This window comes from Calidris pugnax, unplaced genomic scaffold (genome assembly GCF_001431845.1).
Source record: "Calidris pugnax isolate Ruff unplaced genomic scaffold, ASM143184v1 scaffold40, whole genome shotgun sequence".
Lineage (NCBI taxonomy): Eukaryota > Metazoa > Chordata > Aves > Charadriiformes > Scolopacidae > Calidris > Calidris pugnax.
The window spans coordinates 3,534,070-3,546,346 of record NW_015090796.1 but is presented as its reverse complement, the minus strand read 5'-3'; the positions used below and the strand labels follow the sequence as shown (position 1 = coordinate 3,546,346).

The 12,277-nt window shown below is 42.9% G+C and overlaps 1 long non-coding RNA gene across 5 annotated transcripts in view; it reads right to left on the bottom strand.

Moving 5' to 3' along the window:
• LOC106885037 overlaps nucleotides 1-12,277 on the bottom strand; it is a 127,900-nt gene that overhangs the window by 51,556 nt on the left and 64,067 nt on the right. Inside the window, exons 5-6 of one of the 5 annotated variants that reach the window (XR_001411368.1) lie at nucleotides 7,209-7,299; nucleotides 6,636-6,832 (exon numbers count right to left, since the gene is read on the bottom strand). The exons of 3 other annotated variants lie outside the window; for them this stretch is intronic. This is a non-coding gene — a long non-coding RNA (uncharacterized LOC106885037). The remainder of the gene's footprint in view (nucleotides 1-6,635; nucleotides 6,833-7,208; nucleotides 7,300-12,277) is intronic. One more of the 5 variants, XR_001411369.1, reaches the window with a different exon arrangement.

The window sequence follows — 12,277 nt, the reverse complement described above, 5'->3', positions numbered from 1 at the left end:
TTGGAGACCACTGCTTTTATTGATGTAGATGGCACATGGGTGGTGTAAACACTGTGATGAAGGGACAATTAGCATTTCTCAAGCAATATTTTATAATGGAAAGCAACAGAATTTTCCTGAAGATCAGCCTTGTGGGTTACACATTAATGATATGCCGTTAGACATACGCAGAGATACACAGTATGCAGCGGAGACCTGCAAAGCTCTTTGTGGCAAAGCACGTTGGTGTAGAGCAGCAACACCATCCCTTTGCTATAGGTAAACAAGTTGCCATCCTCTACGGAGCTTATGCTTGGGCCACTGCTGTCTTCCCTTCCCTTCCAGGAGGTATGTCAAGGCAAATGCCCATGCTGAGGAAGGCAGAGGCCATCCCCTGGCTCCTCATGCCCATCTCATGTAGTTACCCTGACAACATGGCAAATTACTCTTTAGAGTGAGAGGGAATAATATACAGTTGGGCTTCTCAGTTTGCACTGAATATTAGTTTCTTGAGACACTGGCCCAGGTTGCCCAGAGAAGCTGTGGCTGCCCCATCCCTGGAGGTGTTCAAGACCAGGCTGCACGGAGCTTTGAGCAACCTGCTCTAGTGAGAGGGAGTTGGAACTGATGGTCATTAAGATCTCTTCCAACCCAAACCATTCTATGATTCTATGATAAATTGATAAATAGATATTAGGACAAAATTTTCATGACATAGAACAAAGACATTTCTCCTTTCTCAAGCATCTGCCTCATCACTGCAGGCCCACTGAGCAGTCACGCAGTCTGTTTGTAAGCTTTTAAGTTAGGATGACATTGAAACCAAGTCTGTTTTTGGCTTACCGTGGCAACGCTGTATTATTTTGGTCTCATCTATACATGCAGCAGAGAGCAATGGAGGATAGTTTTTGGAGAGACAATACAAACAAACATAACTCAAAATGAATCACAGGTCATGGGCAATCTCTGGCAGGGACAAGGTCTTCCAGAAAGCAGGAGCTAATGGGGGAATTTTTGCTGACTGTTAAGGGAAGTAAAACAATTTCCTCTTTGGATCTGTACATGGAAAAAAAATAATGAGGAACTATCCCACATAAATAATCCACACTTGTTTGAAAAAGAGGGATTTCACAATTTGTACAATTTTTCCTGTGGTTTCCTGTGGAATTTTTTAAATTTTTTCAGTGAAACATTGAAGCCAAAATAAAAAAACATTTTCTGTTTAATTTTTTTGTCCTGGATACAATTTTTGCATTAAAAATGAAGAATATTGACTCAGTTAATAAACATTGTTGGTCTTCATTCTCAGTGGCACATTCTGGTAAAAAAGAATAAGGCTTTTCTGGAAATTTTAGTTTTTAAAATATTTTTAGTGTTTGAAAAAATATTTTAACAGAACATTATCATATATCATATAATAGTTGTGATTTCATAGAATCATAGAACGGTTTGGGTTGGAAGGGACCTTAAAGATCATCGAGTTCCAACCCCCCTGCCCTGGGCAGGGACACCTCCCACTAGAGCAGGTTGCAAAAGCCCCATCCAGCCTGGCCTTGAACCCCTCCAGGGATGGGGCAGCCACAGCTTCCCTGGGCAACCTGTACCAGTGTCTCACCACCCTCACAGGAAATAATTTCTTTCTGGTATCTAATCTAAATCTCCCCTCTTCCAATTTAAAACCATTACCCCTTGTCGTATCACTACACCTCCCCATCTACTCCTGTAGCTCCCTTCAGATGTTGAAAGGCTGCTCTAAGGTCTCCCCAGAGCCTTCTCTTCTCCAGGCTGAACAATCCCAGCTTCTCTCAGTCTGTCCTCATAGGGGAGGTGCTCCATCCCTCTGATCATCTTTGTGGCCCTCTGCAGATCCATGTCCTTCCTGTGTTGAGGACTCCAAAGCTGGACACAGTGCTCCATGTGGGGTCTCACGAGTGCAGAGCAGAGGGGCAGAATCACCTCCTGTGACCTGCTGGCCACGCTTCTCTTGATGCAGCCCAGGATGGGGTTGGCTTTCTGGGCTGCCAACGCACACTGCCGGCTCATGTTGAGCTTCTCATCCACCAACACCCCCCGAGTCCTTCTCCTCAGGGCTGTTCTACAGCCATTCTCCACCCAACCTGTATTTATGTCTGGGGCTGCCACGTCCAAGGTGCAGGACCCTGCACTTGGCTTGGTTGAACCTCATGCAACTTGCACGAGCTCACCTCTCCAGCCTGTCCAGGTCCCTCTGGATGGCATCCCTTCCCTCCAGTGTGTCAACCGCGCCACCGAGTTTGGTGTCATCCGCAAACTTGCTGAGGGTGCACTCTATCCCACTGTCCATGGCTCCGACAAAGATGCTGAACAGCACTGGTCCCAGTACAGACCCCTGAGGAACACCACTTGTCATTGGCCTCCAATTGGACATTGAGCCATTGACCACAACCCTTTGGGTGCGGCCAGCCAGCCAGCTCCTTATCCACCCAGTGGTCCATCCATCAAATCCATTAGTTTCTAATTTTGTGACCAGGATGTCATGCGGGACAGTGTCGACCACTTTGCATAGGTCCAGGTAGACAACATCTGTTGCTCTGCCCTTGTCTACCAAGTCTGTGGCAGTATCATAAAAGGCCACCAGATTTGTCAGGCACGATTTGCCCTTGGTGAAGCCATGCTGGCTGTTTCCAATCATCTCCTTATTTTCCATGGGCCGTAGCAAAGATTCCAGGAGGATCTGCTCCATGATCTTGCCAGGCACAGAGGTGAGACTGACCGGCCTGTAGTTCCCTGGGTCTTCTTTTTTTCCTTTTTTGAATACTGGGGTTATGTTCCCCTTTTTCCAGTCTACAGGAACTTCACCAGACTGCCACGATTTCTCAAATATGATGGAAAGCGGCTTAGCAGCTTCATCCACCAGCTCCCTCAGGACCCGTGGATGGATTTCATCAGGTCTCATGGACTTATGCACCTTCAGGTTCCTTAAGAGGTCTCAAACCTGATCTTCTTTTACTGTGGGTGGTTCTTCATTTGCAGAGCCCCTGTTTTTGCCTTCCATGACTTGGGTAGTGTGATTTGAGCCCTTGTCAGTGAAGACTGAGGCAAAGAAGTTGTTCAGTAGCTCAACCTTATCCATATCTTGGGTGGCCATGTCTTCCGTTTCCTTCCTGAGAGGGCCCACAACTTCCCTAGTCTTGCCTTTGTCCCTGACATATCTGTAGAAGTTTTTTTTATTATCCTTGATGTCCCTGGCTAGATTTAGTTCTGCCTGGGCTTTTGCTTGCCTGATCTTGTTCCTGACCACCTGGACCATTTCTCTGTATTCTGCCCCTTCTACCCATCCCTGCTTCCACCCTCCATAGGCCTTCTTTTTGGTCCTGAGCTTGTCCAGCAGTTCCTTATTCATCCACGCAGGCCTGCTGGCTATTTTGCCTGACTTCGTCTTTTTTGGGATGCACCTCTCCTGACCTTGGAGGAGGCGATCCTTGAATACCAACCAACCCTCTTGGGCCCCTCTCCCCTCCAGTTCTTTTTCCCATGCTATCCTCCCAATCAGATCTCTTAGGAGACCAAAGTCTGCTCTTCTGAACTCCAGGGTCGCGAGCTTGCTGTACACCCTCCTCGTTGCCCTATGAATCTTGAACTCCACCATTTCATGATCGCTGAAGCCAAGGCTATCCTTGAATTTGACATTCCCCACCATCCCCTCCTTGTTAGTAAGGATAGGGTCCAGCACAGCTCCTTTCCTTGTTGGTTCCTCAATCATTTGAAGAAGAAAGTTATCATCAATGCATTCTAAGAACTTTCTGGATTTCTTGTGCTCTGCTGTGTTGTCCTTCCAACAGATATCGGGCTGGCTGAAATCCCCCATGAGGACCAGGGTGTGTGAGTGCGATGCTGCTCCTGTCTATAGAGAGCCTCATCCTCCCTGTCATCCTAGAATAGAATCATAGAATCATAGAATCATAGAGTCATCTGGGTCGGAAAGGACCTTCAAGGTCATCTAGTCCGACCCCCCCGCAGTCAGCAGGGACACCCCCAACTAGACCAGGTTGCCCAGTGCCTCGTCGAGCCTCACCTTGAATATCTCCAGGGATAAGACCTCAACCACCTCCCTTGGCAACCTGTTCCAGTGCTCCACAACCCTCACAGTAAAGAACTTATTCCTAATGTCTAATCTAAATCTGCTTTTCTCCAGGTTAAAGCCATTACCCCTTGTTCTGTCATTGACAGCCTTTGTAAACAGGCTCTCCCCAGCCTTCCTGTAGGCCCCCTTCAGGTACTGAAGGCTGCTATTAGGTGTCCCCGGAACCTCCTCTTCTCCAGGGTGAACAACCCCAGCTCCCTCAGCCTGTCCTCGTAGCAGAGGTAGTCTGTAGCATTTGGTGGTCTGTAGCAGACCCCTACTGTAACATCACTTGCCCCTGTGGTCCCTTTAATCCTGACCCATAAGCTCTCCGTCAGGTCTTCATCCATCCCCAGGTGGAGCTCCACACACTCCAGCTGATCATTGACATAGAGAGCAGCACCCCCTCCCCCTCTACCTATTCTGTCCTTCCTGAAGAGTCTGTAACCCTCCAGTCCAACACTCTTGGTGATGCCAATAAGATCTTAGCCCTGGAGGTGTGAGCACATCTCTAACTCCTCTTGCTTGTTCCCCATGCTGCCTGCGTTTGTGTAAAGGCACTTCAGGTGGGCGCCCAGTGACTTACTGGCTGGAATGGCTCAATTTCCTTTGTATTGGTCTTCAGGTGGCCTTCCTTCATGGTGTTTTGTCTGTGATTCCCAGATTCCCTTTGCCTCAGGAGCCTCGAGGACAGGTCTGATGTTACCACTCCCCTCCCCCTTCACATCTAGTTTAATATTTGACATAAATATTTCATTTATGAGTTGAAATAAGTACTTTAAATTCTAATCTTTCCTGACCATAAGCAAGACAAGCTGGCTTGCCAATTGACTGCCAAGTGTATGGTAGTACAGCTGTTAAGAAAAAGAGAATTTGTTAAACAATGATGTTCTGAATGAGTAAATTGGAGCCTGCCCCTCAAGGAAAAGAATTCACAAATACTGCAGAATATGCAAATTGTGCAAAGACTCCACAATGTGATCAAGGCAAACATTTAGTCATAGTGAAATCAAAGTATAATGAGCCTTTGCTTTTCTAAGTGCATGAAGGAACAGCTCAGCCTGGTGCTTTTCTCCCTTACCTAAACACCAAAAAGTAGCATCGTAGCAAGTATGACCAGAAGAATTCCCCTAAAATCTGTATGAAGAGCCTCCGTAAAATGGAAACAAGGGAGGCTCAAGGCTGGGAAATCACAGGAGCCACCACAGCACAGTGTCCTTGAGGTTTTCCAGAGAATCCTGCAAGGAGTCGCTAATTTATGAGTGTTAGCTTCCATCCTTAGCTTCCGTGCTGCTTTCCCAACGGCCCTGTGAGCTGCTCGTCACCACACCAGGAGGGGCTTTGCCAGGGTGACTTCAAAGCCACTTATTGAACATCCACAGGACTCCACAACCAGAGCACTTTCTACCTGTCACTGGTTTGAAGGACCTGCTGGATCCATGACCCTGATCCCATTCCCTCTGCATGGGCTAGTTTGTTCCCTTAGAGAAGAAAATGGAGATCCTTATGGCACTCTCAAGGTTTTTCTCCCTCTTAAGTAGATTTCTTTGTGATCAGAACACTGCAGTTTTATACTTTTGCCCAATAATAACTGCATGTGCAGTGTTGGCACGAAAGTGGAGTGAGTAAAGCAAAGTCTGCAAATCGAATTATCATCTAGTGAGAAAGAAAATGTTTCAGTTGGTTTTATCTACTAACAGGAAGTCTGGGAAAGAGTAATTAAAGTTGATTGTGGATAACTGCATATTGGTGAGGGGAGTTCTCAACTCCCATGTGCTATCACCCTACACCTCGCCCAGAGGTAGAACGTGGGCTAAGCACAGGGGATGGACAACGTCCCCACGCTCTCCAGCAGGCACAGGGATGAAGGGAGTGAGGGGTAATTTGCCACTGGAAGAGGTCACCTGCAGATCACAGTTATCTAGAGCAAGAGGTGAGCAAAATAAAAATTAGTGGTTTCCTAGAAGTGTCTCTGACATGAATCAGTGCACTCTACTTACTGCTATGGTATGCTGTGCAAGCAGTCAAGCCCTAAGAGGACTCCACTAACAGAAGTGCACATGTGTGTTCCCTTATAAAATGAGTAACTCAGTGGCTTTTCCTGCACCAATACGTTAGCAGGTTCTTTATTCTTTTTAAGGAGCATTAGTGCTTTTCATAAAAGAGAGATGACATTATTAGAACACAATAAAGAGAACGCTTAGGAATGTAGGTAACTTTCATCATACAACTAGTCCCACAGAAGTCAACAAAGCTTTGTGTGTTCCACTTTTCGCAATTCCGGGCACTTGGTGCTATCTCTTTTTATTTTGAATCATTGAGGTTTATGTGAATTATGTTCACCCTAGAAATATATTATCTAAAGGTTTTTTTATATTTATATTGACACTTACAATATACAGTTATGGCATAGATTTTATGAATGCCAGAGAGCAAAATACCTTTTCCAAATATACTGGCATTCATCATAAACTGACATCTCTGCAAACTGGTACTGTTTCTCTCATGTTCACATTTATTGTATCTGGGCTTAGTCCTGCAAACAATTACTTACCTCACTAACTTTATCCATGGAAGGATTCTCACAGCGGTCTGAGGGCCCATCCTTGCCAAAACTCGTATGTGTGAGCACTCTCCTCACAGAAGAGAGCTCTCTGAGTAAAAATCTCCACTTGAGGGACTTTCACGTGAGACTTAAATCTAAGAATAGACTCCCTCATTCAAATGTGTCAATCTTTCATTGGGAAGATACTTGAGGAAATAAACAGATAAATAAAATAAGAATGAATTGGCAGTGCATGCAGGTAGCTAAATTAATTTTTAAATACAGAAAAATTTAGTAATGAAGTTCAGGCTAATAGGCCACTGCAATGCCTACAGCGTGAGCATTAATTTTTTTTAACCCACATACAGACATACTCAGCAGATTTGATTTAACACAAATGTATGTGGTCACGTCTGAAAATATACCAGACTTCATGAAATAGTAAAGAAGCATTTTTCATGCACTAGTATGGCAGGTTTCCTAAAGAAACCTGATAGGGCAGCAAAATATTTCACTCAGATTAAGAACACTTGGTGGGGTGACGTACATGATTGTGCACAAGCAGTTGAGGATGAGACTCACCCCTTCCCACATCCAGGGTGAATAAGGTCTGCACTGATGGCTTTAGGTTAGGGGCGACTGCCTGGGGGGCATTCTGGCCACTGCATCCATCCTGACAGGAACAAAACAACCAACAAAAGGACTTTCACCAAATGTGACTCCTTGGGTTTAATAATAGTGCATGGATTTGGGCCATGCCATGCTTCTATCAGAGAGGTATTGCACAACTGGAGTTTTACAAATCACAAGTACCGTAATAAGAGAGGCTGAAGAGTTGAAAGCAGAAAAAAATACTGTTATAGCACACACATTGCTCAGAATATTAAACAATGTATGTTGAGATAAATACTTAGAAAATAAGCATACAGGTGATAATTTTAAATCCAGTTTGTGGCAAAGCTGGACGGGGCAATTTGACAGTGGATAAATTCCCCAAGTAGGGAGCACCAGGACTGGTGTCTTCTCTCTGCTTTCACACAGTTGCAGAGCAGAACACATGAAGATGATGCTGTTGTAAGGCAGCCTGTGATTCAACTGCACAGTCTTAGGCTACCCAAAGGAAGGGTAGTCTGAGCTCTCCTGATAAAGAGAGTTTTCTTTGGCCATCTCCAACCCAAAAGAGCAGCCACGTGTGTCTATGACACTTCTCTAGAAAGAAAAGTGCCTGCCCATTAGACTTCAAAGTCCAGAGGTTTGCATCACCCAACTGAGGGCCCCATTGTGTCCTGAGCAGCTGAAGAGAAGCCTATTCTGGCCATGAATTGAATACTGGGGACCTGATGAGAGCATCCGTGGTTGCAGAGGCAGAAGAGCTGAGCAAAAACAGGAGGCAAGGGATGAGGGAAACACCTCTGAAGGTAAAGCCTACACAAGACTGGCAAAAAAACCCAGCAATACAGAGCAAGAGAAAAAAAACAAAGTCCCAGGAAATAACAAATAACATCTGTGAAAATTAATAGAAATTTGGTAGAACCTAATAGAAGGATGAGTGATGCACGCAAAACTGTAGGGATGGACCCATCTGTGGCACAGTTCCACGTCTAGCACTGATCTTTCTGTGAGGAAAGTGAGCAACAAATGTGAAGTCGCTGCTGGAAAACAGAAGACAGACCACGTGGCTGTTTGCATTTCTATATTGGTGCCAAATTTGAAGTGGGTGGGAGATAAAGATAGTGTGGCCTCCAGTACTTTATGTCCCTCTCCGTCAATGTCTAAACCAGCCCTGACAGGGCTGACTTTTATTCTTAGCTCATAAAGAGTGATTGTTTTTGCCCGAGGAATGCACTAAAAAGCAGGTACTTCCAAAATACCCACTGAAGGCAGAAAAGCTGAATTTCCTGAAGGGACTGCAAAACCTCTGTACTTTGGACATCAGTTAATATAATTTTTGCACTGTGAAGTACAGAGCTGATGCTTTTGGAGTTGGCCATCTCATCCTGCTTTGCATTGGTTTGAACAGAGCTCATCAGGGGTGGATAGACACGAATCAAACCTGCCCAGTGTCTGTTTCCCCACCTTCATCCTGTGCTCCACCTGCCCTGTGCAGTGGGTCAGACTGGTGAACAGACCTCCTCTGGATAATATCAGAATTCTCCTTTTTAGAGCCCATCCAGGACATCCTCCCAGCCATGGCTGGGTGTTCAGCAGCTCTATCTCCACCTGTACGGTCATCCCACCTCATCTCACAGCACAACCACATTTCTTCATTGTTACTTACAGAATCACAGAATCACATGGGGTTGGAAGGGACCTCTGGAGATATCCAGTCCAACCCCCTGCCAACGCAGGTCCACCCAGAGCAGGTTGCACAGTAACGTGTCCAGGCAGGTTTTGAATGTCTCCAGAGAAGGAGACTCCACACCTCCCTGGGCAGCCTGTTCCAGGGCTCTGCCACCCTCACAGGAAAGAAGTTCCTCCTCAAGTGTAGGTGGAGCTTCTTACGTTCAAGTTTGTGCCCATTTCCTCTTGTCCTGTCACTGGGCAGCACTGAAAAAGACCAGAGCCACCCTCTTGACACCCATCCTTTAAGTATTTATAGGCGTTGATCAGATCCCCCCTCAGCCTTCTCCAGACTAAAAGGACCCAAGTCCCTCAGCCTTTCCTCGTAAGAGAGATGCTCCAGGCCCCTCATCATCTTTGTAGCCCTCTGCTGTACCCTCCCCAGCAGTTACACAAGGACCTTCAGCGTAACACATGAGCGTTAACAAGTCAAACACTCTGACAGTCTTGCAAGGCAATAAATGTTGTCGTTTGCGTATATTTCGGTGGACATGAACCTGATTTACCAGATTGAATCTGGCCTCACAAAGCAGACCTTCACAAAGAAGTCCCTGGCAGGGCTGAGAGTAAACCCCAGGTCCTACATATATGTCGAATCATTTTCCTTATTTTTAGTCTTAGGGGCAAAAAAAAAAAAAAAATTAACATGGTACGTACTTGGGAGAAAATAATTTGTTACAATGAACATTGCACATATCAGAAAACCCATTCTCAACACTTACAGCAAAATATTGCTCCAAAACCCACCAAAAAACCAAGGCAAGAAAGTTCTGTTCATTTCCTCTCCAACACAGCAAAGCACTTAAACCTGCGTGCACCTGTAACTTTGAGAACACACTTTAAGTTTATCCTGCTGCTGAGTTCATCTCTGATTTGCTCCAGAGTACTCAGGATCGCTCCAGTGATTTTGCCTGGATTTTTAATATTCCATTTCAGAGTCTAATTCTGCAATTTTCACCCACCTCACATGTCATTGACTGAATAAGTAGTGCTGGTGAAGACTATTCACAGGAGTACTAGAGAAGTAAGTAAAAAACGGCATATTCAAAACCTTATTAAATGATTCATTGTAACCAACATAGTAATATTTTATCTTAGTGGCTTTTTATTTTGCTTTATTTATTATCTTTCGTAATAAAGAAGGAGAAATGAAAACTCAAACTTTATAAATTGTGGCTGGGGGTGTTTTTGCTTAAGCTTTGCAAGAATGAGTCTGTTGTTTTATATTATGCTTCAAATTTTCTTGCATATTATTCATTTTTTTATAGTAGCAGTGTAGCAATACATGAAAAACATAAAATATTGCTTATAGATACAAAAATTCTGAGGATACTGCATATATTTATATGCATATTTGTATATAATATAGTAAGTATAGAGAAAGCGAAAAATATGTATCTATGTGTGTGTATTTACATATTTACTAGGATATTGCATATATACATATATGTATGACTATACAATGACATTAGTAAGCATGTGGTTGTGTATATATGTAATTTCTTTTAAAAAAAATCTAATTTTTTTTAAATATTTTGGGACAGATCCTTTTTGCCTTCAAATAAAATAGAGCTAGAAGGGAGACATTATCACAATATTTATTTTGAAAATGCTTCAATAACCTCTTCAAATGACTGCACATATGCAAGCTACTTAAAGCATAAAATATAAAGAAATTTGGGCTAATTCTCTCTGGAATTTGAAGGCTGCAGTACTGCTGAATGGCCAGCAAAAGAGTTTTCAAAAAGTGATTATCTTAATAGTCTGTATACAGGTCTTGTACCAACGATCACTTATCTAAACACATGAAATACGTGTAATGATAGCACTATATACAGGCACCACATGGTATATTTTATTTATATAGGATACTAATGTACGTTATGACCTCATAGCATACCTACAATAATTAGCATCTGCTAAAAAGCACTTTCAGCTGCTGTTTTTATCGTTCTTATAATTCTGTATATAACCAGAAACTCTTCAAGGGATGCATAATGACCTATGAAATAGTGCAGCTGTACTTTACATAATTCTCAAATATAAATTATTGCATTAGCAGTAGTTCTAAAAATATATTTAACTGTCCTGCAATTGATACAAAATTAAGATTCTGTTATAACAAAGCTCACTTTTTTTTGTTAAGAAAAATATGATCTCGTAGTTGAGAAATACACTAATATTGGTCTTATGCTATTGAACAGCAGCAATGGCTTTTAGTGACATCGTTTAACTCTTTTGCCCTTCCCTGAAAATAACTGAAGGGCTGCTGCTTAGTTTAATAACAAAAACACCACAACCAAAAATTTTTGGTACTGAATGAGCAGCTTCACAGAAATAGCACAAACATCACAACAGTGGACTTCTGAATAATAAGCACAGTACCAAATAATATCATGAGGTTTCTTACTAAAAGTAGGGGTTTTTTTGCCTGTAGTGTCTCTGAGCCTGAAGAAGCATTTCTCAAATAAAGACGTTTAATTTTGATAGGTCTTAAATCATAAAAACCTGACAAAATACTAGGCCAATGTGTGTTGAAAAGGTAATGCTAATCCTCATAATAGAGAAAGATACTTTTTAATTTCTGTGAAACAAAATAAAAATAATGATGTGTGGTGACAATACTAAAAATTGGAAAAATTAAACAAGGCATGCATTCACTGAGATCCCAGGGGATGGAGTCCTGGTGAAATATGTCTTGTTTTTGCAATTCAAATGCACCATAAACACTTTTTCTTCTTCTTGCCACCTAGATAGGTGAAAGCCAGTTTATGGAAATAAATATACTGAAATCAAAGTTCTTGTAAATGTAACATAAAAACAGCATTTTAGGCTGTTAGGGATGCGGTGTTACATGCCAGTAGTCATAAAACTGAGCGTTGTTATATACTTCATATATTTATGCTTTTTGTTTCTATAGCAGACCATACTTGGAAAGGAGCCGAACTTGGCAAAGAATTCTCAAGTCATCCTTGTACAAAATTTGGCTGTCCAAAGCAGAAAATATAAAGGTTTTTTTTTGCAAAATTCCTTTTTAAAAATGAGATACTTCTCCATACAACATACTGTGTGCATCCTTCTGTGTCATTGTCTTCTAGCACCTTCATCAAACATCCACCTGAGTTTTCAAAGGTAGGGACTGACTATGGATCTTTCTCGTAGAGGTTCTATGCACACTTTGCAGAACAGAAAACAAATTATTCAATTAACATTTTCTTGTTTTCTTTAGAGTATTAACACTGAAAATATCCTCTACTGGTATCCTGGGGTTGACAGACAGCTAAATGCAGCATAAATAAAGAAAAGCTTTG